Below are 25,159 nucleotides of genomic sequence, written 5' to 3'. Positions count from 1 at the left end.
TCTCATATCCCATTGCCTGGTACGGGGTTTAGCTCACAGTAGTTACCCTTAATAAATGATTTGTTAATAAATGAATGAATGGATGAATATAATAACATGAGAATAGTTACAGGGTCACTTACAAGAGATCTAATAACCCACTTCAAACTAAATATGTAAATGCCAATAAGGTGGTCATAGAATAAAGGAATATCACAGCAGCATGAGGTTCTGCAAAAAGATTTCAGGCTTCTGACAAGCCTGTGCTGGTTTCCACCTCCTCAGTCTCCCCAGACAGGGTAAATTAAGATGATGGCCCTGACAGTTAAACTGCTCAGGCCCCACTCATGGAACATTCATGCCAGCAAAACTTCTGGAAATTATCCCTCAAGGTAAGTGAGAGGGTGTCTGGTAGATATAAGAAGGTGAGTGGATTTCACCTCCTCATAAGTTGCACAGACACTCCTGGGCTTGGGATACCTGGGAGAGGGGATCATGTAGCCTTACAAGGGCCCCAGGTGAGCTAGATGCAGAGTACAGGTGGATTTTATGGTATCTGTTTTTTGACTGTGCTGTGGCCAATCCTGAACCTTTTGAAACATAAGGAGACACAGTGTCCCAGAGGTCAGTCATTACAGAGTCCTGGAAAAAGGGATTTCTGAGCCTTCTACTCATGATTTGGGAGAGAGACCTGTGGCAACTTTATCTGCATTATCCTGGAAGATTAAGAGAAGATACTATGGTTTGCCTTTAGCTCACAGATTGCTCTCTATCAGCAAAGTGAAGACTTTGGGAGGAACTGAAAACATAATTTTTGTTTGGGGATTCTCCTCTGAATTCAACAGAATACCTGACTTGAAACAAATATTTGGATTATCTGTGGGGTTTCTTTATCTAGAAATTCACATATTTGTGCTTCAGACTAGTGGTATATATGAAAAAAAAAAATTCAGCCAGAGATTTTATGAGGAACACCCTTCCATCCTTCCCTTCCCCACACACAGATATTCAGGAAGGTTTCTTCCAGGAAATATGTGAACGTTTTGCTAAATAGAACTTGTTAATTGCCATCACAGGGCCAGACCTATTCTTAGGAAAGAATATCATTGTTATGAACTGAATTGTGTCCCCCTAAAATTCATTGGCGGATCTCAATATGACTGTATTTGGAGATAGGGCCTTTAAGGAGGTAATTAGGGTTAAAGGATATTATAAGAGTGGGTTCCTAATCTAATAAAACTAGTGTCCTTAGAAGAAGAGGAAGATGCCAGGATGCCTATGCACAGAGGGAGGGCTGGATGCGGACCCTGCAGAAAAGAGAATATCTGCAAGCCAGGATGAGAAGCCTCACCAGAAACCAACACTGCCAGTGCCTTGAGCTTCGATTTCCAGTGTTCAAACCTGGAGAAAATACATTTCTGTTATTTAACCCACCTAGTCTATAATATTCTGCTATGGTAGCCTCAGCGGATTAATATACTAAAAGTAAATAAATAGCACACGACTTCTGTGGTTCGTGGATTTACTGCAGTCAGTTGAGGAGAAAAAACAAATATGGAGAAAATATACTGTTATGTTGAGCAAAGCTGACAGTAATATAATAAATATAATGTAATGTGGACAGTAATATAATAACAAGAGCTTATTTTAATGGTTAACTTACCATGTGTTAGTTTCATATGAAGGGTTGAATTGTGTGCCCCCAAAAAGATATGTGGAAGTCCTAACCCCTAGTAACTTTGTATGTGACTTTATTTGGAGATACAGTCTTATAGAAATAATCAAATTAAAATGAGATCATCAGAATGGACTCTAATCTTGTATGACTGATGTCATACAAGGGGGAAATTTGGACACAGAAACAGACATGTGCAGAGGAAAGATGTCATGATGTCATGAGGACACAGGGAGAAGATACCATGTGACTGGAAGAGGCATCTACAAGCCAAGGAGTTCCAAGGACTGCCAGTAAACACCAGAAGATGTTTGGTTAGTGTTGTAGCAGGACAAGCTGCAGACAAAACCCCTCAGACACTGAGTTAAAGAAGGAAGGGCTTTATTCGCCCGGGAGCTTTGGCAAGACTCACGTCTCCAACAACTGAGCTCCCGAGTGAGCAATTCCTGCCCCTTTTAAAGGCTTAGAACTCTAAGGGGGTCCGCGTGAGAGGGTCGTGATCAATTGAGCAAGCAGTGGGTACACGACTGGGGGCTGCATGCACCAGTAACCACAATGGAACAGAACAGGACAGGGATTTTCATGATGCTTTTCCATACAATGTCTGGAATCTATAGATAACATAACCAGTTAGGTCAGGGGTTAATCTTTAACCAGGCCCAGGGTGCAGCACTGGGCTGTCTGCCTGTGGATTTCATTTCTGCCTTTTAGTTTTTACTTCTTCTTTCTTTGGAGGCAGAAGTTGGGCATAAGACAATATGAGGGGTGGTCTCCTCCCTTAGTGTAATTGCAATTTTTGCCATTACTTTCAATGGCAAAAACCACAATTACTTTTGCAGCAACTTAACGGCAGCTGCAAGGAAGGATTCTTTCCTAGAGCCTTCAGAGAGAGAGAGAGAGAGCTTGGCCCCCCTGACATGTGATTTCAGATTTCCACCCTCCAGAACTGCAAGATAACACATTTCTGTAGTTTCAGCCACCCAGTTTTTGGTGCTTCATTTCAGCGGTGCGGGGAAATGAATACAGCCTTGTTCTCAGAGCTGGACAGGGCAGCTTCCTTAGTCACTAATTCACCACGGATTTTAAGCCATCACTGGAATGATTTAGAAATTATAGTGCCAGTTCACTCAAGTTTCCTCACATGGGGTGAGCTGTCCTCACTGAAGTACTGAAGTGTCTCTAATGGAAAGAAAACAATATGAATAACATAAAACATCACTTGTCATTGATGAACTAATGCTGTATTTTTGTGATGCACACACAAGTTGTATAGTGACTACCTATAAAGTAGCTACTATTATTATCTCATTTTGTAGCTCAGGAAATGAGAGTCAGAGAAATTCAATGATTTGCCTGACTTACCCTTGGTCTCACAGCCAGTAAATCCTGCAGCTGGCATTCAAACTAAGGTTTCCTCTAGCTAGGTAGTGAAAGGTAGAATTTGGATAAATAGTGTAGGAAGTACTTCTGAGCTGTGAGAGTAAACAGAATTATTTCCACTGGAGATATTTCCAGGCATAGCTAAAAGAAAGAATCAAAAGTGTGCTTGGAGAACGAGGAGCCCAACATAATAGGACTGGCATGGATAAGACTTCAAGGTGGCCCGTTAGTTTCATGGAAGGTCAACGTTTCACCATCCTTAGTAATTCCTGCTTCCAAGAATTGATTAGTGATAAGCAGACAATAGAACTTGACCCAAATCCATTTTACATGCCTTTCCCACTGAAACTGCCTTTCCAAAAATTATGACAGTGAAAGAAATCTGACCTAACTGACTGCATCTTGCTTTTAACCTTTAAGCTACCCTTGTTCATTCCTGTGTGTTAGCCAAAGTAACTCTGGAAGGAATTTAGTTTGTAGTTTAACTTTGAAACAAAGATTATAACAGCCCCTCCCCAAAACGAACTACCTCCTTGCTGGGAGCAGACCACCTTTGTAAAACTAACAAATTAGCCACAAAATTAGAAACTGTGGTTAGGAGTCATGCAGCCAGAGGCCATAAGATTCCTAACCTCACCAATTGATCCTGCAGATAACATTGCTGTTGTAAAATCTAAGATCAGTGTCCAAGACATTTTTCAGACCTTGCATTATGATAGACCAGCTGCTGCCACCCAGACTGGCAATCTGGCTCAACTAGTTCTGCAATCCCACCCAGGAACAGAAGACAGCAAGAACCTGCTCCAACCCCCTATGATTTCATCCCTGACCTAATTAACTGGCGTTTCCCATTTCCTAGCCCCCCACCTGCCAAACTATCTGAAAACTCCTAGCCTCCACATATTCAGGAAGGCTGGTCCGAGTAATCATAAAACTCTAGTCTCCCCTTTAGCCAGCTCTGTGGGTATTAAACTCTTTCTCCGCTGCAATTCCTCTGTCTTGATAAGTCAGCTCAATTTGGGAGGTGGACAGGAGGAACCCACCCAGTGGTTACACCAGCATGAAATTCTGTGTCATCTTCTTGCTTCTTCTCTATACTCCTTATCTCTCGAGTTTCTCTGTGGCATGGGGGATAATGGAGATCATTGACCATATCAATCGTATGGAAAATCCATGTGTCCCTTCTGAGATTTACACAGAAACACCTAAGCAAATAGGGAGTTTTATCCAGAGCTATTCAGTGTTTTACAAACAAGTAGCAGTAACATCCATCATCTTTAAAATCTCCATTCATTAAGCACTGTGCTGTAGCAAAACAAAACAAAATGAAACAAACAAAAGAAACCCCAGAATACAATATAACATGGCAAGACAAAACAATAACAGCTAACTTAATGCAGATGTACTTACAGCAAGACCATCCTGCTTTACAGAAATTCTGAGTTGTGGAGTATTTAACAAGAAATATAGCTTTATAGCAAAAGTCTCCAGCTAAATATGAGGCATTGAGTGTGGCCAAATGCAAGCCTAAGATTTCTTTACTAGGCAAGAGCAATTTGTCATTACCAAAGCAAGAGAGAGAGGGTAGCACTGAGTAGAAAAAGTGGTCATTTGTGATGGGATCATCTGGTGTGGGTTTTGCTGCTGTGTGGCTTTGGGGTCTCTTTGTCTCCCAAGGCCTCAGCGTTTTCATCTATAAAATGAGGAAATTTCAGGAAAAATCATAAATTCCTCTTAAGCTCTATGTCTTGCCTTCTAGAAATCAGTACTCCTCAAGTGCCTAAAACTTCTTCAAAGTGGGCTTTTTATGATTTGAACCTCTTAATGATGGGGAAGTATCTTCTCCAAGCATTACCTTTCAGCTTGGAAAACCCTATCTTGGTCCAATTTAAATTATGATAAATGCAAATCAGTGACATCTAAATTAGAAAGGTCTTATGACAGTTGATCATACAAGAAGGCTTCGGTCATTATATTAACATGACTTTTCTCTAATCAGGTATTTCTCATATCATATTGATAATTTATTCCTTGGCAAATGACTATATGTCTTACATTGTGAACCTGGTTATTTATGGTTGTATCAATATACAAGCCTAGGTCAGCTGCTCATATTATCATCCCAAACAGAATATCTGTGGAGGTCACTGCTACAGTCTTCTGGATTTCACATATTATCTACATGGAGTTCCTTTGGTACATATGTTAATTAGACATAAGGCAGCTAATGACACAAATCATACTATTTGGAGAAAAGAGTAATGTTTCTATCTCCTAATTCATCTACTCGTCTGGTAGGGAACTTCTGTCCCTTCTCTTTCTATTCTTCCTATTCTTAAAAGTATTTACAATATTCAGCTTTCCTATAAAAGGATTCCCTATTCAATAAATGATGCTGGGATAACTGGCTAGCCATATGCAGAGAATTGAAACTGGGCCCCTTCCTTACACCATATACAAAAACTAACTCAAGATGGATTAAAAACTTAAATGTAAAACCTAAAACTATAAAATCTCTGAAAGACAACCTAGGCAATACCATTCAGGACATAGGCATGGGCAAAGATTTCACGACAAAGGCACCAAGAGCAATCCACCCATCAGTGTGGAAAATGCACAAAAGACAATTCGAATACCCTTCTATTCTCCTTCAGGGCTACCTTTCTGTTCTTCATAATCCTTTAGTCTGAATTCTCTAAATCTATAATTTTTTTAAAGACATTCATTCTCATTTATGATATTAGCTAGCATTAATAATTAATACATGGGGCCTATCAGATACTCTACGTAATTGCTTATTCTATCAGCCTTTGAGCTAAATCACAAAAAAAAAAGATCTTTCAAGTGAGAAGTGGTAAGTTAGAGGAAGCTAACTGAGGGACAAGTAAGAATGGTTTATAAAAGAACTATACTAAAGCTGAAATGAAAAAAAACTAAGTTTGAGGATTTTACTCCACTATTTACTATCTGGATGACTGAAGATAATTCATTTAATTTCTCTCAGTCTATTTCCTCGTCTGTAAAATGTAACTAAATAATAAACACACAAAGATAAATAAATAATAACAATATGCTCATCCTCAAATTCTTAGTGCCCAGCACACAGTAAGTGCTCAAATGATGCCTGCTGAATGTCTGATCTTCACCATTTTATTGGTAAATAGAAAATAAGTATTGGGCAAGCATTTAGTGTTGTCAGCATCAATGAAGATAATAAATACAAAAACACCTCATGAACCATAGAGCACTGTACAAATGCAAGGGCTTTTAAAAACCCAAAGGAACATGATGGTTTTCCCACATAGAAGATATAAAATCCCAACCCACTCTCTCTTTTCCCTTCTGTTACAGTACAATGGCAGCAACAGCAATTTCAGCATTGGGTTATGAGACGAGTTACGGGAGCCAGGCTTCATGCCCCAAAGCACAAACAGGTGGAGATACAGGAGCATCTTCCTGACTCAGCAAAGGAAGGTTTTAAGAGCAATACGCGAGAAGACAAAGCTATTCAGAATTGCACTGTGTTCCAGACCTTCCCTCTGCCATCTCTGGGCCCTGGGAAAGGCAGTGTCAGGAAAGCACAGGGGAAACATATGGTGGGAGAACAGCATGCTGACAGCTGAAGCACAGTTTTATAATAACACATAAAAGTAACAGCTATGCTAGTTAAAACAGGATTACTTTAAAATATATGCATAGATACACACACACACACACACAGACGTGTCTTGAAAACTGGGATGGAGAGGCTGTCTGAAGAGGCAGCCGGAATCAGAGGAAGAGTTAGGAGTTTGCAAGCTCTTGTCTATAATGCTGACACACAGCATCATTGGAAGCTGGGAGGGGGCCAACACTCAGCCCTCCTCCTTCCCAGGGTCTTAACAAGTGGATGTGAGAAACTGACACAACACATCAGCTTTACCCATGGCTGGGCAAGCATCCAGTGATCCTCAAATGCTGGAGTCTGGTAAATAATTTTTGAGAATGTAGCTTGGATTTGAGGTCACCAAACACCTTTTATTTCTTCCATAAGCCCCGATCTTGAGGTCAACCTGTGTGAAGGTACCTGAATCTGCAAAGGAGATTTGTTTCCCTGCCTGGCTGAATGGAAGAGCAGGACCTGCCCCAAACATCATCACCAGTTGAATGTAACCACAACAAAGCAACGGAAGGGCTGGGGTTGCGTTTGAAATTTAGTTATTCCATCCTTTAGAAAATGTGGCTCAACAAATGTTCCAGTTCTGACCAATCTGATTATTTATTCCCCCTAAAGTAGGGAAGAATAGGAAGAGGAGGGACAGAAGTTCCCTACCATATGGGTAGGTGAATTAGGAGAAAGAAACATTACTCTTTGCCCCAAAAAGTATGATTTATGTCATTTGCTGCCTTATATCTAATTAATATGCATACTTAAGGAACTCCATGTAGATAATATGTGAAATCCAGGAAATTGTAGGGATTTCCGTAGATATTCTATAGTTGGGATGATAACTGCCAAAAGCAATTGCAACAAAAGCAAAAATTGACAAATGGGATCTAATTAAACTAAAAGGTTTCTGCCCAGCAAAGGAAACTATCAACAGAGTAAACAGACAATCTACAAAATGGGAGAAAATTTCTGCAAACTATGCATCTGACAAAGGTCTAATATCCCCACCTAAAAGGAACTTAGGGCACGGTGGCTCACGCTTGTAATCCCAGCACTTTGGGAGGCCGAGGCAGGCGGATCACGAGGTCAGGAGATCGAGACCGCGGTGAAACCCCGTCTCTACTAAAAATACAAAAAAATTAGCCGGGCGTCGTGGCGGGCACCTGTAGTCCCAGCTACTCCGGAGGCTGAGGCAGGAGAATGGCGTGAACCCGGCAGGCGGAGCTTGCAGTGAGCCGAGATTGCGCCACTGCACTCCAGCCTGGGCCACAGAGCGAGACTCCGTCTCAAAAAAAAAAAAAAAAAAAGAAATTTACAAGAAAAAAAACCCCAATGAAAAGTGAGCAAAGGACATGAACAGACACTTCTCAAAAGAAGACATACATGCAGCTAAAAAGCCTATGAAAAAAAGCTCAACATCCCTGATCATTAGAGAAATGCAAATCAAAACCACAGTAAGGTACTATCTCACGCTAGTCAGAATGACTATTATTAACAAGTCAAAAAATAACAGATGCTGTTGAGGTTGTGAAGAAAAAGGAATGTTTATACACTTTTGTTGGAAGTATAAATTAGTTCAACCATTGTGAAAGACAGTGTGGTGATCCCTCAAACACCTAAACAAAGAAATACCATTCCACCCAGCAATCCCATTACTGGGTATATACCCAAAGGAATATGAATCATTCTATTATAAAGACACATCCATCTGTATGTTAATTTCAGCACTATTCATGATAGCAAAGACATGGACTCAACCTAAATGCCCATCAATGATAGACTGGATAAAGAAAATACAGTACATATACACCATGGAATACTATGCAGCCATAGCAAAGAACAAGATCATGTCCTTTGCAGGGACGTAGATGGAGCTGGAGGCTATTATCCTTAGCAAAATCACACAGGAACAGAAAACCAAATACTGCATGTTCTCACTTATAAGTGGGACCTAATGATGAGAAGACGTGGACACATAGAGGGGAACAACACACATAGGGGTATTTCAGAGGTTGGAGGCAGGAAGGAGGGAGAGGATCATGAAAAATAACTAATGGATAGTGGACTTAATACCTGAGTGATGAAATAATCTGTATAACAAACCCCCATACCATAACACAAGTTTACCTAGGTAACAAACCTGCACATCCTGCACATCTACCCTGAACTTAAAATAAAAGTAAAAAAAAAAAAAAAAAGGCCTATAAATGTATACAAAAGCTCAAACTTCTAATAAAAAAATCAAACAACAAAATATACAATTTTTCAACTATTAAGTTGAAAATTATTTGGCAACATTTTAAAAATGATAATTTTTGGTGTTAGCACATTCAAGAAGCATGGTCAGAAAAATAAGATAAACTTTTATACTCTTACAGGGAGTATGGGTTGGTGCGATCATCCTGAAGGGAATAAACTATCAATCAAAGGTCTTACCAGCGTTCATGACCTTTGACCCAATAATTTGACTTCCAGAAATTCAAGAGAGATGTATATAAACAATAATGTTTAGGAATGTTTACTGTATTATTTATTTATTTATTATATATTTATTTGAGATGGAGTCTCACTCTGTCACCCAGGCTGGAGTGCAATGGTATGATCTTGGCTCACTGCAACCTCTGCCTCCCGTGTTCAAGCGATTCTCCTGCCTCAGCCTCCCAAGTAGCTGGAATTACAGGCATCCATCACCATGCCCAGCTAATTTTTGTATTTTTAGCACAGACGGGGTTTCGCCATGTTAGCCAGGCTGGTTTCAAACTCCTGACCTCAGGTGATCCGCCCACCTCAGCCTCCCAAAGTGCTGGGATTACAGGCATGAGCCACCATGCCAGGCTTGTATTATTTATTTTTAACAAAAATCAGAAAGCTCATTGTTTGATGATGAATGACAAACCTATAATTTATATATAAATGATTGACTACTTTGCAACTATTAATGTGTTTTCAAAGAATAGCTTAGAAAATAGGAAAATATTGCAAATATAACATTAGGTGAAAGCAAAATAGGAACCACAATTACATATGTGAATGAGTCATTGAGTTAAAAACCACACTACACTGTCAATAATGCCTATATGTTGGAGATAAAACTTAGGGCCATTTTAATATTGTTCTTTATATGTTTTTATATTTTCAAATTGTCTATAAAGAAAGAGTATGTGTTATAGTTACATTTTTAAATGATGAATTATATTTATTCTTTTCCATATTTATTGTTTAAAGAATTATTTTATGTATTCAAACCCAAAAGTTAGTTAATTGCAAAGTCAGCTAATCAATAAGATTCCATTTCCCTGAATGCTTCCCTTGGTTATAATTGTACAAGTTTCTGCTCGAGATATGCCATTTAATAATTATAAGTAGTATTTTTGATGTTTTAATTGGTATTTTTTGATATTAATAACATAATTTCATATATTAAGTGATTAGTATTTCTACTAATTGTTTTTATGTACTGAATCCTAAGATATAATTCTTTTCTATACATTCTGTTGAATTCATCAATTATGAATGTAGGAGAAAAATTACCAACTATCCTAGTCCATTCATCTCTGGCTGTTCTTGTGTCACTACCATATATTAACTGTATAGTACCTAATTTTATGATATGCCTTCCATATCCAGCAGAGTAAGTCATTCTTGCATGGGCAAATTATCCTCCCTTTCCTCTGCAGCTCTTCTTGTACTTCTTTTTAAAGTAGTCTCAGCTGTTGATTTTTTTTGAGAGGTTCGTTGGTATGCAGTAGAACTTATTTTCTGAGATAAATGGACTATGACACTTAAGATTATGTAGTTGGGGCCAAACTTTTAAATATATATTATATTTGAGTTGATGATATAAACCCCACTACTAAATAATTTTCAATCAAGAATTCACGCCTGTAATCCTATCACTTTGGGAGGCCAAGGCGGGCAGATAGCTTGAGTCCAGGAGCTTGAGACCAGCCTGGGCAACATAGTGAGACCTCTACTCTACAAAAAATACAAAAAAAATTAGCTGGTATGGTGGTGCGCACCTGTAGTCCCAGGTACTCTGGAGGCTGAGGTGGGAGGATCCCTTGAGCCTGGGAGGTAGAGGTTGCAGTGAGCTGAGATCATGCTGCTGCATTCCAGCCTGGGTGACAGAGCCATTTTCTGATTTGCCATTTACTAAACAAGTGATGTGTCACTTTCTCTGAGCCCTAGCTTCCCAATCAGTTCAAGGAATATTAACTAGTCTATGATTTCCTCATGGGGTGGTGTGAAGATAGAAAGTGATCATTGAAACTGTAAAGTGCTATGTAGATAGAAATAAGAGGTAGTGTTGCATATAAGGTGGCTGTATGCTCAGTATGGCTGGCTGGTGGCCCACTTTTCTTTGGTTTTGGCCACAAGGCACCCTCATAAAGGGCATTAGGCTTTCTACTAATATCGCTTTTCCTTGCATAAATGGAAGAGAACAGCTAGCTGACTGAACAAAACTAGCTTTAAAAAATAACTGCTAATTTTGAAGAAGAATCTCCCATCTAGAATATTCGGAACTAGTTCTATTACCTAAGAGGTTGTGGAACTTTTTTTTTTGTCCTATAAACTACAGTTCCTGTATTGGACAGTGTTAGGGGCTGAACTGGGCCCCACCCAAATTCATATGCTGAAGTCCTAAGCCCTAGTACCTCAGAATGTGACTGTGTTTGAAGATAGGGTTTTTACAAAGGTAATCAAGTTAAATTGAGGTCATTAGGGTAGGCACTAATACAGTAAGACTGGTGTCTCTACAAGAAGAGTTGATTAGGACACAGGGACAGAGAGAAGACCTTGTGAGGACACAACCAGAAGGTCACCATCTGTAAGCTGAGGACAGAGGCCTCAGAAGAAACCAACCCTGTGGACACATCCATCTCTCTGACTTCCAGCCTCCAGAATTGTGAGAAAATAAATTTCTGTTGTTTAAGCCACCCAGTCTGTGGTACTTGGTAGTGGCAGGCCTCGCAAACTAATACAGATGGCCATTCTAAGTGTTTCTCTCTAGAAAGCCACAGCACATAAAATACACATCTGGTCTTCTGACTCCAAGATGTCGGGATAATTTCAGTAAATAAAACTTCGCTCTAGGAAAGGCTTTGTGTTTTCATTACCTGCCATATTACGGCTTTTCATGGAGAGCAGGGACAAAGGCCAAACCCATATAAACTCAGATGGAATTGTTCAAGGGGTTGTTGTAAATTCATCACTTCTGGGTTCCAAGGAATTCTCAATCCCTCCTCTCCTGCAGCCTTGGAGAGCAAGGTTCTGTGGCCTTCCGTGGGCGGCATCTGTTGCTTCTCTGTGTGCTCAGCCTCAAGACTATGTGCTCTGCTTGTTTGTAAGTGTCTAGCTAAAACCAAATGTGTTGGATTGTTGGTGATGGCACTGCAAAATGAAGTCTCTAGGTTGCAAATGTTTTGTATTCATCTTGCCCAAGTTTAGCAGATGAGACCTAAAAGCATTTTGTTACTCTCCTGGGATAATGGCTAATTTGACCCTGGGGCATCTTTGGAGCAAGATGCATCTTCCTCAGAAGTTGCTTTCCCTTCCAAGATAGTCCTGGAATGTGCTCAAACATACTCTGTTGTTTGTACTTGTTCCTGTAACAGCCTAGGGCAGTGCTCTGGCTGGGGCCAGGTTGCCTGGGCTCCGCCATTTCCTGACTTTACGATGTTGGGCAGGTTATTTAACCTCCCTGTGCTTTAATTTCCTTTCCTGTGAAAAAAAATAATCCTACTACCTACCTCCTATGGTAGTTGTGAGGATTAAGCAAATTACTCCAGGTAAAGTTATTAGAGCAGTACTTGGCATTGTAGTAGTCTTTTCAATAAATGTTACCAGTGTGGATGGAATACACCAGCTGTTCAATATGAGTTCTTTTTTTCTCAATATTCTAGAATGAGAATGGAGTCACAAAATTTTTGCCTTGTAAATGCTGCAATGTGTTTGCTCCCTTGGGCATAAAAAAACAGTATTTATTGAGATTTCTTATTTTCCAGGTACCATGCTGAGCAATTTATGTGCTTTATCTTAGTTAAACCTCATAACAATCCTGTGAGGTCAACACTCTGTTCCAGTTAGGATAGGTTAGGTCATACTGCAGTAGCCAATAACACTAAAATCTCAATGGCGTAATGGAACAAAGATTTGTTTATTGTTCATACTGTCTTTTCAATGCAGGTAGTCAGGGGTCTCTGCTTACCATTATTACTCAGGAACCAAAGCCGATGGAGGATGATACTGTCATCTCAACAAATGTCTTAAGGACTAGCCACGGGAGGGGAAGAGAGCAAGGAGAATTGGGTGCCAAGTCTTCAATACTTCTACACTGGAGTGCTACACATAATTTCTGCTTGGATTAGCCACAGAAAGTCAAATGACCATGCCTAACTTCAGGAAGGAGTATGTCTGGAAGAAGAGGAGAAAGAATAATCTCAGCACGTACTGACACTGTTCCTATTTTATACCTGAAGACACTTTCAGCTTAGAGGAAAAGGGAAAAGTAGTTGGTTCAGCATCACATACACACAGTAATAAATGGAGAGCCACAATTCCAATATTCCACTAGCTCTAAAATTAGTGCTTCCAGTCTCTTTGATCACTGCCTGTAGAGGCTGGTGACATTCTTGCTGGAGCCTGTTGGGAGTTGAATTGTGCTCACCAAAAAGATATGTTGAGATTCTAACCCCTGGAACATCTACATGTGATCTCATTTGGAAATAGGGTCCTTGCAAATGTAATCAAGATGAGGTCATATTCCATTAGGGTGGGCCCTAATCCAATATGAATGTTATCCTTATAAGACAAAACAGAGACACAGACAGACACATGGGGGAAATACCTTGTGATGATGGAGGCAGAGCCAAAAATACCAAGGATTGCCAGTAACTCCGGAAGCTAGGAAGAGACAAAGATGGATACTTCCCTGAGTCTTGACAAGGAGTAGGGGCTCCCAATACCTTGATTTTTGACTTCTAAATTGTGAGAGAGTAACTTTCTCTTGTTTAAAGCCACCCAGTTTGTGGTACTTTGTTATATCATCCCTAGGAAATGAATATAGAGCTTATCCTGTAATTCTGTGTGTTGGATCTTCATTTTCACATTGTTTATTTAGCCACAGGTCCCTTCTAACAAGCGTGGACTCTTCACAGGAGCTATCTCCTTCAGGAAGCCTTCCATGAGAGGGCCCTGAGCCATGTCTTACTCTTGAGGTCTGATACTCTCAGACCAGTTGGTATCTGATGCTGACTAGGCATTCAGGAAATGCTTGTTGAATGAGTACAGTGGAGTTGGTTTCTATTCTTTTTCTCTAATCTTCTCACCAGAGTTTAGGTGTTTCAGCTTTGTAACAGGATGGGACATTTATTTCAGACTTTGAGAGACTCTGAAGAGTTTGTCAGAGGACAGACAATTCATTAGTTGGTTCTCATTTTGAAATGCTTGAACTCAGGGAACACATCTTAGCTTCATACACAAAGACTTTGTGGTTGGATCCATGCTGGTCTTTCAGGATGGGTTCTCTGGAAGCAGATGCCAGATGGAGTTTGGGACTCAAGATATTTATCAGAGAGCAGTGTTAGTAGAAAGGAAGGAGAGTAGTATTGGACAAAAGAAGTCAAATTGGGTCGCAGGCCTGACACAGCCTTGTCAACCTATCTGTGAGGGAGCTCTGGAAAAGTACGTCCAGAATGTCATCCATCAAGCCAAAGTGGTCGGTCTTTACACCCTGGAAGGGCAAAACTCTGACAAAGCAAGTGCATCAGAGGCTGACCCTGAGACGCTGGCAGCGGAAGGCCATCTGCTGACAGCACCTCTTGTGGCTGGGGTGCAAGACTTTCTTTAAAGAGGAATTTATGTGGCCCATATTTTTATCTGTCTGTCTGACTTTATCTCACACCACTTTTCTTTTGCCCACTGTCAACTCCAAAGTGCCAGCCTCCTTCGGTTTCCTTCACCCCAACCATAGTAACTATGAGCAGATCTTCATATATGCCCTCCAGTTTTCCATCTCCCTGCCATCACATTACCACACCCACCTCCTAGAATACCACTCCTCTCTCTCTTCCAGCAGACTCTGTCTTATTCTCCAATATGCCACATCTTACCTTTTTAAGAAGTCTTTGCTGCCTTTACGTTCACTTCTTCTTGAACTTTTAAATACCTTGCAACGTCATCCTTAACAGTGCTTATTACACAGCATCACATCTACTCACTAGATCATAAACTGCCCTAAAAAGGGACTTAGAATTCAAACTTTGTAAAGGGGCTTGTGTCTAGTGTGGTGCCTGGCACATATAGGCAATTAATCAGTGCTGATTAATGATGACTGAATAAAATATGCAAAGGAAACAGAAGGAGTCATGTGATGTCAAGGGAGGGAATATTTGACTTGATTGTAGTAGAATTCAAATTATAATGACGTATTTATTATCCACTTTCACTTGGCTTTAGGCCAATCAGAACCAGTGTCCTGTGAAAACAAGTTCTAACAGATCAATTCCTCACAGACCTGAGAATCCACATAAGAATGCTACAAAGGCAAACAGGAAATATGCATGACCCAAAGGATGCATAACCAAAGCAGATTCCAACCTGCAGAGGGAAATGTGCCCGAAGGACTCTTCACTGGAGTCAGCCTGCTCTTTAAGCAACTAGTCCAGAGGCCCAAAGGTAGCTGCCTATCTCAAATCGGGGCTTACAGAGCCCTAGATGGCCTAGGGGACTTCTTCTATCACTGTCTAGTCAGTACCAGTTTCTCCTTTATCTGAAACAGCCCTAGCTTTTTTTTCTTTCTTTCTTTCTCATTTGCATCCAATCCCAGGGAGACTATCAGTCAAGGATTCTACCCTCCCTCAGATACAATGAATAGTTTTGCAGAGGTCATGAGCCCTAAGCCAGGCCAATCAAACCAGTGGGCATCAGCTCTGGGAAGGAGAAGCTCTTATTCTACTAGTTGTTAAGGTGACAGATGGTAAAACTGGAACACTGGAGATCACGAGGAGACCAGGCAGGGAGAGCTGTCTGAGATGAAGCCAACATAAAGAGCATTAGCCACAAAGGAGGGGAAAGGACAAGTCCTCAATGACGTTGTTAGAGCACCAGGATTTAGATTAGCTTGGAATTAATATAATTGTCAAGTGTTGAGTTAGTGAGCCAACAAATCCATCACCCTTTTTTGCTTAAGCTCTTTTTTTTCTGTTTTATTGGGAGTATAATTGACAAATATAAATGATATACGATTAAGGTGTATAGTTTGATGTTTTGATACATGTGTACATTGTGAGATGTTCACTACAGTCATGCTAGTTAACATAGTCATCACATTCACATAGTTACTTTTTTGGGGGTTGGCATGGGGAGAAAACTTAAGTGCTATCCTCTTGGCAAGTTGCAAGTGTACCATATAGTACTATTAGCTGTAGTCACCATGCTGTACATTAGGTCACCAAAATTTACTCATCTTGTATAACTGAAACTTTGTACCCTTTGACCAACATCTCCCTGTCTCCTCCATCCTCCAACCCCTGACAGCTAGCATTCTATTCTGTGCTTCTATGAGTTCAACTATTTAAGAATCCACATATAATTGAGATGGTGCAGTATTTGTCTTTCTGTGTCTGGTTTATTTCACTTAGCATGTCTTCCAGGTTCATCCATGTTGTCACAAATGATGGGATTTCCTTCTTGTTTAAGGCTGAATAATATTCAGTTGTATATAAAGATATATACCATGTTCTCTTTATCCATTCATTTGTTGATGGGCATTTAGGTTGTTTCTGTATCTTGGCTATTGCCAATAATGCGCAATGAGTATGGGTGTGCAGATATCTCTTTGACATACTGATTCCATTTCCTTTGGCCTATATACCCAGAAGTGGAATTGATGAATCATAGGGTAGTTCTATTTTTGGTTTTTGAGGAACCTCCATGCTGTCTTACCCAAGATCTATGCCAACTTACATTCTCATCAACAATGAATAAGTGTTCCCTTTTCTTCATATCCTTATCTCTTGTCTTTTTGATATTAGCCATTCTAAAATGTATGAGGTATTTCATTGTGAATTTAATTTGCATTTTTCTAACGATTAGTGATGTTGAACATCTTTTCATATACCTGTTGGCCATTAGCATGTCTTCTTTTGAGATTGTCTATTTAACTCTCTAGCTTGTTTTAAAATCAGGTTACTGGCTGGGCGCGGTGGCTCACGCTTGTAATCCCAGCATTTTGGGAGGCTGAGGCGGGCGGATCACGAGGTCAGGAGATCGAGACCACAGTGAAACCCCGTCTCTACTAAAAATACAAAAAAAAAAATTAGCCGGGCGTGGTGGCGGGCGCCTGTAGTCTCAGCTACTCGGAGAGGCTGAGGCAGGAGAATGGCGTGAACCTGGGAGGCGGAGCTTGCAGTGAGCCGAGACTGCGCCACTGCACTCCAGCCTGGGCGACAGAGCGAGACTCCGTCTCAAAAAAAAAAAAAAAAAATCAGGTTACTTGTGTTTTTTTTTGTTGTTGTTCTTGAGTTGTTTGAGTTCCATATATACTTTGTAGATTAGCCTTTTGTCAGATACATGGTTTGCTTAAGCTAGTTTGAATCAGGTTTCTATTCCTCAAAATGGAAATATTCCTCCTACAGACACAATCTTGTCTTTTCTCTTATATTTTCTGATGAAAAGATTAAGAGCCCTACAGTAGGAGCTAGCTCTTGGTCTACCATACCTTTGACTAAGCTTTGTACTTCAGATAAAAAAAAAACCCAGAGTAGAACAACTATTGTATATTGTTTAGAAAGTGAATTTTGTCCCCAAAAATGACAAAAGGTTTATGAGCGCTCTTCTCTGTCCTCAAGCCATGCATAGTTTAACTAGAGAGACAGCCTCAGCATATATCAAAACAAGGCAGTGTTTAAGATTTAGTTCTTGTTAATCAGGGCAAAAACAACAACAACAACAAAAAACCAACTTCTGACGAACTTGGTTCATTCACTCTCTGGCAGAAATGGTAGCAGACCCATAATGTTCATATTTCTACCAACATGGTTAACAGGCAGTTTCATCTGGGGTCATGAGTTGGTGATTCCTTCACCCTGATAATTAGGTTTTGCCAGCCTGGGGCTTAATGAAAATTGTTAAAATGGTGAATTGGGGGAGTCTTGCCTAGCTGTGTCAACAGGAGCATAGTTCCTTGGGGATGGATTGCTCAGAGCTTCAGTGTTTTCAGGATTGAACTGAATCATTTATTGGTCACATTGTTTAAGAAACAATAATAAACAAATAACAAAAACTTGAGAGGCATGGGAGACAGCCTAGTTTTTGAAGGGCTGTGGAATACATTTAGGGATCTCTAGACTTGGTTACACACATAACATAGCTTTTTACAGTTATCATTTATTGGATGTTTACAATATGCCAGATACTATGCTAAGCACTTTACGTGAATTATTTCATTTAATTCTCATAACAGCTCTTGAGGAATGCAATTCATTCTCCTTTTGCAGTTATGCAAACTGTGACTCAGAAAAGTGAATTTGCTTGCCCAAAGTTAGAGAGCTAATAAATGTGGGAGGCAGAATTTGAAATCAGTTCCAGAGCCTGAGTCTTAACATTACCTATACTGCCTTCCCAGTAAAGGAAAGGACCCAGGGACAGCAGGAACCGGGGCGGGGGGAGGAGTGTCACTTTGCAGAGAGATGTGCACTGAGAGGACCTTGAATTCTAATGGACTAGCTCAGGATGTGCTTCAGTTATCCCAGAACAAAATAAAGAAGGCCTGAGTAGGTGCAATGGCAGGAGGAGAGGCAAGGAGGATGGCAATGGGAGATTTTGCAAAAGAACACTGCAAGACTTAGAAAAAAATGAAAGAGAGATGAGTCAAAACATATCAGAGTCCATTTTAAACGCGAGTATAAAATATCAGTGTCCAAAATAGTAGCTGTCAAGAGATTACTTGTAGCGTATTCCGGGAATGCATTTAGTTTCCATGGCAGAAAGCTGTGTCAAGGAAAGAGCTATTCATGTATACATTTATTGGAGACTCATTAGTCTATTTAATGTATTTTTAAATTTTTAAAAGGCCACTCACCACAATTATGTCTGGGCAAATATACAAGGGGAGAAAATCAATGTTGAATTTTACAAATAGACGCTGTCTCAGCCTTCACTTTATCATTCCCATTATTAGGCAAATGGAAAATCAACATAATTGTGCAGAGTGGAGTTTTTCAGCGGGCTTGAAGAAAGTTCCTAAAATGCGATTCCACTTTTATAATACAAGTTCTTGATGTCAGCTTTTCTTCTGTTTCATTTTCATAGTGACCCACACTGTGTTTATTATTTTTGAAGGCTAATGTTGAAATAGGTGAATAGGAAGAATAGCAGATGGGTTTCCCAAAGCCTGCAGGCTGGGGTGAGCCTATATCACAAAAATGCCCCCTTAATACTAGGGAAGAAATAGCAGTCGGGGCTTGGATGACACAGTGAACCAGCTGTTGGGTGCTATAAAGTCTGACCACAAAGCCTGGTTTTATTTGTGACAAGATTCAGAGACCTGGCCAACCCAGGTCTCTGATCATTCTCAGCACTTCCCATGACATGCTCTCCTTAAGATACCATCAGCATTTAGTACGAAAAAAAGCATGTCAGGCTTTCTCTTACCCTCCCCCTTATATTCATTCCTCTAAGCAATTCTGTACTGGTGAAGTTACCGACCGAAGTTGATGAAAAGACCCCTGCACTGAGGTCCAAAGACTGAGATGGAGTCCTAGCTGTGCAGAGTTGGGTGAGTCATTTCCTTGTGCTGGGCTTAGATTCCATCTGAAAAATTAGGGACTGTTTTGTGATGGTTTCTTGGCATTTACACAATATGATTCTATTCATGTGGAATACTTCTGAGACACATAAAAGAATATGCATTTGTTGGGGGAAATAGTGTAATAAACTGAATTCAAAAATGAGTAAGTGGCAATGTAAGATGATTTTCGATGATATGCAGATAAACATTTTAAATTTTAAGTTACTCATCTCTTTTAATATGTATTAGAAAAGATATGATTAGCACTAATCAAACCTGTGATTACATTATGTTGTTGTTTGTGATTATGGTTAATTAATTTAAGGCAAAAAGGGAATTGATTTAAAAGCATCATGTCATATAGTAGATAATTTGGCTGCCATTTGTCCCTGGCTATTGGGGAGTAATCTCTTAATCTTTGGAATTGCCAAGCGATAGAAGAGTCTTTGTTATTCACAGAGGGCTCTTCTTGAGCTTATGTCAACAAAGTAACTCATGCTGGACCTTAGGTAGTTTCAGGATGGGAACTGGCTATGCTAGAATGACCACCAATACAATTTAAGTGTTGGGACTTTGAGCCAGGTTATACCAACTGTCCTCTGGGGAGTTTGTGGATTGAGTGCAGCCACATGGCTAATCAATCAGTCATAACTACATAATGAAACCATAATTAAAACTCTGGACACTGAGCATGGTTGAGCTTCCTCGTTGGTCATGCACATTAATGTGCTGGGAGGGTGATGCATCCTGAGGACATGGATATTTTATGTTTGGGACCCTTCTAGATCTCACCCTATGTGTCTCTGCACTTGGCTGGTCCCGTGGTATATCATTCATAAGAAAAATAGAATCATAAATACAGCTTTCCCGTAGTTCTATGAGTATGAGTCATTCTAGCAAATTATCAAACCTGAGGAGGTAATGAGAACCCCTGAATTTGTAGCCAGTTGGGCAGAAGTACTGGTGACCTTGGAACCCTGGAGCTTGTGGCCGGTGTCTGAAGTGAGGGCAGTCTTGTGGAGGAGTATGCCCTTAAGCTTTGAAATTTGACCATCCCTAAGGAGCGAGTGTCAGAATTGCGTTGCACAAAGGCAATATCAAGTGAATAGGAGTATTAATTACTTAATAATAAAATGGTACACAGATATATGGTCAAAATCCTATACATAGTTTAATAATGACCAAAGTTTGAGAAAACATTCATATAATATTCTCTGTAGTGAGATTGACTACAGTAAGCCTATTATGCAAATTTGGTAATTTACTCCCTGCAAGCACCCTGTGATGTAGGTAACTACTAATATCTTCATTTTACTGATTTAAAAAACTGGGGCTTTGAGCAGTTAAATAACTTCCCCAAGGTCATGTCATAATTAAGTGGCAGGATTAGGATATAAACTCAGGTAGTCTGGCTCTAGAATTCCTTGTTCTTAGATATGTTCATTACCACACTATTGAAGTACCTGCCTCGTAGAATCACTGTGAAGATGGAATGAAATACTGCATACGAAGTTCACTGAAAAGCTTCTAGTACATAGTAATCACTCAGCAAATGTTAGCTTTTATTATTCTTATTCTATATCAAGTATTGTCAGTTCTTAAATTAGGAGACATTTTATTTGGTTATACACTATAACACTGTCTAGTATCAATTGATAGGCATATACATTTTTTGTTATATTTGAAAACAGAGGGATTTTATGTTTGTAAGTTAGAGAGGGTATAGGACTTACATTGCAGATCTTTCTAGCATGAAGCAATTTCTTTTCCAGTCAAGAAACATTAAGTCCAAAAGTAAAGTCAGTATGATAAAGAACCTTGGTTTTTACAACCATTTTCTTGATATTATGTAATTCTAGTTCACATAGTTGAAGACAATGAGAGGAGAAATTTTAGCAAACAAAGCAAAATTTGGGTTTCAAGATTTATTTAAGTGACTACAGTGGCTTAGTTAGTTAGAATGCTCTAGACTGGTAATTCATCTTTATTTGTCAGCTCCCAAGAGTCAAGTTGTATGAAGGGCAAAAAGTGAGCGGGGACAAAAATAACTGCCTGTTTTTGACTAATGATCATCCTCAGATTTGGGGTGGATACATTTCTAAAAACTCTTGCTGGAAAAAACCTAAGGGCTCCCCTAAAATGTTAAATGTGTAAGTTGGAACTGGGAAACATATTAGTAGTTCATATATTTTCTTTCACATAAATACATAACAATACTAACAATATTAGCTGTGGATATAATATCTATATATATTAGGAAAAACTACAATTTATTAGAATAAAGGGGCTATTAACAGTGTATAGGAAAAATTTTGACCTGAGCCCTTATTCTGGCTGCGATATTTAGTGAGACAGTCCAGTCTCACTAAACAGGTCCTATGAGAGAAGTCACTCTGTGAGTTTCCATAGAGGAAGAAAAAGCTTCATTTTTTTATGCTGCAGGAACAGCAGAGGGAGGGAGATCTTATCTTCTTTGCAAATTCATTAAGTTTGTGGTTGAAGGGAGCAGTGTCGGAAACTGCTTTAGCACAGTAGGAGGAAAACAGCTTCATCTCCAGAAACCAAAGGAAAGGGTAAGTGGGTTTTTATTAGCCAGCTGTATCCTAGATGGTCAATTTCCAGTGGATGAATACACCTTACATATGTTTCTCTTGCTTCCTACCTAGGCCTGATCAGCTGGGCCCTTAAATCATTCCACTGGGGCAGCTGTAACACTGGACAGTGTATTGGAAATTCTGTTTTCTGGCCTGTTCAGGAATGAGCTATTCTATTTTGGTTAGTTAAATATTTTGCTTATCAGGGTTATCAGGATAGATGACAGCTGTGATACTAATTCACTCATTCATCTACCCTACAAATATTTATTGAGGGCTTTCCATGTACCAGGCATCATTTTATTTTTTTATTTTTTATTTTTTTGAGACAGATCCTCACTCTGTTGCCCAGGCTGGAATGCAGTGGCACGATCTCAGCTCACTGCAACCTCTACCTCTTGGGCTTAAGTGATGCTCCCACCTCAGCCTCCCAAGTAGGTAAGACTACAGGCACGCACCACCATGCCTGGCTAATTTTGTGTATTTTTTTGTAGAGATGAGAGTCTCACAATGTTTTCCACACTGGTCTTGAACTCCTGGGCTCAAGCAATCCTCCTGCCAGGCACCATTTTAGCTACTGTGAATATAAGATGCTTATGAATACAACAAACAAGATCCCCGCTTTCCTGGAATTTACATTCTAGTGGAAGGCAATATAAAGGTTCACAGATGCACATGATTATTTCAAATAGTGAAAAGTGCTTGAAGAAAGTAGATAGACTGCTGGAGCCAATATTATACAGTTCTCAGAGAAGATCTTCAGTGTAGAGGGAATGTCAAGTGCAAAGACCCTGAGGTGGAATAAAGAAGGTAGACACACTCACAGGACAGAAAAGAAGCCTCATGTGAACTGGAGCATTGTGAACAGAGAAAGTAAGGTTGAGAGGTCAAAGTGGTAGGCAGGACCCACATCATTGTAGAGCCTTGAAGCCTTGAGGTAAAAAAATGTCTGGGGTTTTATTTTATAAGTGATGGGAAACCATCAGAGGGCTGATGCAGAGGAGTGACATGATATGCTACGTATTTTTTAAGCATTAATCTGGCAGCTAGATGTTCAATGGTTTGATTATAGTGTGGGAGGTGGGGTGGAGACGGATGGAAGAGTGGGCCCATTTGTGCTTCCAAAAGTCAGAGAAAACTAGTAGAAGAAATGTCATTACCTATTAAATGGAGCAAACAGAGCCTGGAGTCAGACTTGACTGTCACTCACTTGTCGTGTTGTCTTAGGCAAGTCTCTTCCCTCTCTGAAACTCAGTCATGTCATCTGAAAGAGAAAAACAGCCTTTAGTCCTAGATTCCCTTCCACATGCTTCTGCACACTAACATATGATTCAGAGGGTCTAGCCCTGTCTAAAGGCAGTAAAATCTGCAAGACTGAAACCACAAACTGTAGCCAAGCCCAAGCATGGATGATGGAAGCAGTGGGGTGAAATGGAATCCCTGGGTGACAATCACTTGATCTGGTATATTGCTCCTTTGTTGACATGAGCTTAGCATATAGGAATTAGCCTTTGTTTGGTGGCTCTTATCAGTCCTCATTTGTGTGGTTATCTTTCATCTTTGCTGCCTCTTGACATTCCTTGGGCCTATCATTGTTCCTCACTGCATCATGCCTGAGTAGTTTGGGTACATGTTGCAACAGAAAGTATGTCTGACTTCATTAACATATACACCATTCTGGTGAGTCTGGGTGTCAGCTTTCACACTTCAAAGTAGGAAAAGATGAAAAGGGATCTATTCAGTACTTGGCACCTCTGCAGTCTGGGATTGCTGCAAATCCAGAGTGAATGGAGAGGCTACAAATTCCTGCCTAAACTTATGTAGGCATCTTCATGTAGACATTACATCATAATTTAATAGTAAGGTGGTGCCTTAAGAAACATAATGTCATTGGACTGATTCTGCCTACCCTTGCACCTGTAAAGAGGAGTTTCTTTTCCCTCAAATTGATATTTTCATGGTTTAACTTCTTTTAAATTACCTCTTCAAGAATTATTGTTTAGGTATCCAGTTTGGAAACATCTGTATTGTCATGTCACTTTTTAGTGGAATACATGAGGTGTGGAATAACTTGAGATGAAGTTAGATTTGAAAACTAAAAAAATATTAAAAGTTGTTTTAGCGAAGAGAGTGGGAATATTTGCAAACCATATACCTGATAAGGGCTAATATCCAGTGTATATAAAGAACCCACATGACTCAATAGCAGAAAAGCAACTTGATTAAAAAAATGGGCAAAGAAGTTGAATAGACATTTCTGAAAAGAAGACATACTGTATGACAGTTTTCCAAAGAAGAATAAAAACGATCAACAGGTATGTGAAAATGTGCTCAATATCACTAATCATCAGGGAAATGCAAATTAAAACCATGTGGAGATATCACCTCACACCAGTTAGGACACTTATAAAGGCAAGAGATGACAAGTTTTGACGAGGTTGTGGAGAAAAGGGAACACTTGTACACTGTTGGTGAAATTGTAGATTGATGTAGCCATTGTGGGAAACAGTAGGAAGATTCCTGAAGAAATTAAAAATAGAATCATCATATGACCCAACAATCCCTCTTCTGGTTGTATACCCAAAGAAGATGATATCACCACCTTGAAGAGATACCTGCATTCCCATGTTCATTGCAGCATTATTCACAACAGCGAAGATGTGGAAACAACCAAAGTGTCTATTGATGGATAAATGGATAAAGAAACTGTGGTATCTACAAAAGGGAAAATTATTCAACCTTAGAAATTGAGATCTTGCCATTTTCCACAACAGGGATGAACCTGGAGGAAATTAAGCTAAATGAAATAAGCCAAACACAGAGGGAAAAATGCTGCATGATCTCACTTACGTGTGGAATCTTTAGGAAAGAAAAAGTCAAATGCACAGAGATAAAGAATCAGTCAAACGTGGTCATGGAGGAGGTGGGCGGTGGGAGGCAATGGAGAGATGTAGGTCAAAGTGGCAGACATGTAAGATGAACAGATCTGGAGAGCACAGATACAACAGGAGGACTATACTATAGTTAATAATATTGTATTGTATTCAAGATTTTTCTAGAAGAGTAGAATTTAGGTGTTCTTACAATGCCAC

This window comes from Hylobates moloch, unplaced genomic scaffold, assembly GCF_009828535.3.
Source record: "Hylobates moloch isolate HMO894 unplaced genomic scaffold, HMol_V3 SCAFFOLD_4, whole genome shotgun sequence".
Taxonomy (NCBI): domain Eukaryota; kingdom Metazoa; phylum Chordata; class Mammalia; order Primates; family Hylobatidae; genus Hylobates; species Hylobates moloch.
The sequence above is the reverse complement of the archived record's forward strand: the minus strand, read 5'-3'. Positions refer to the sequence as shown.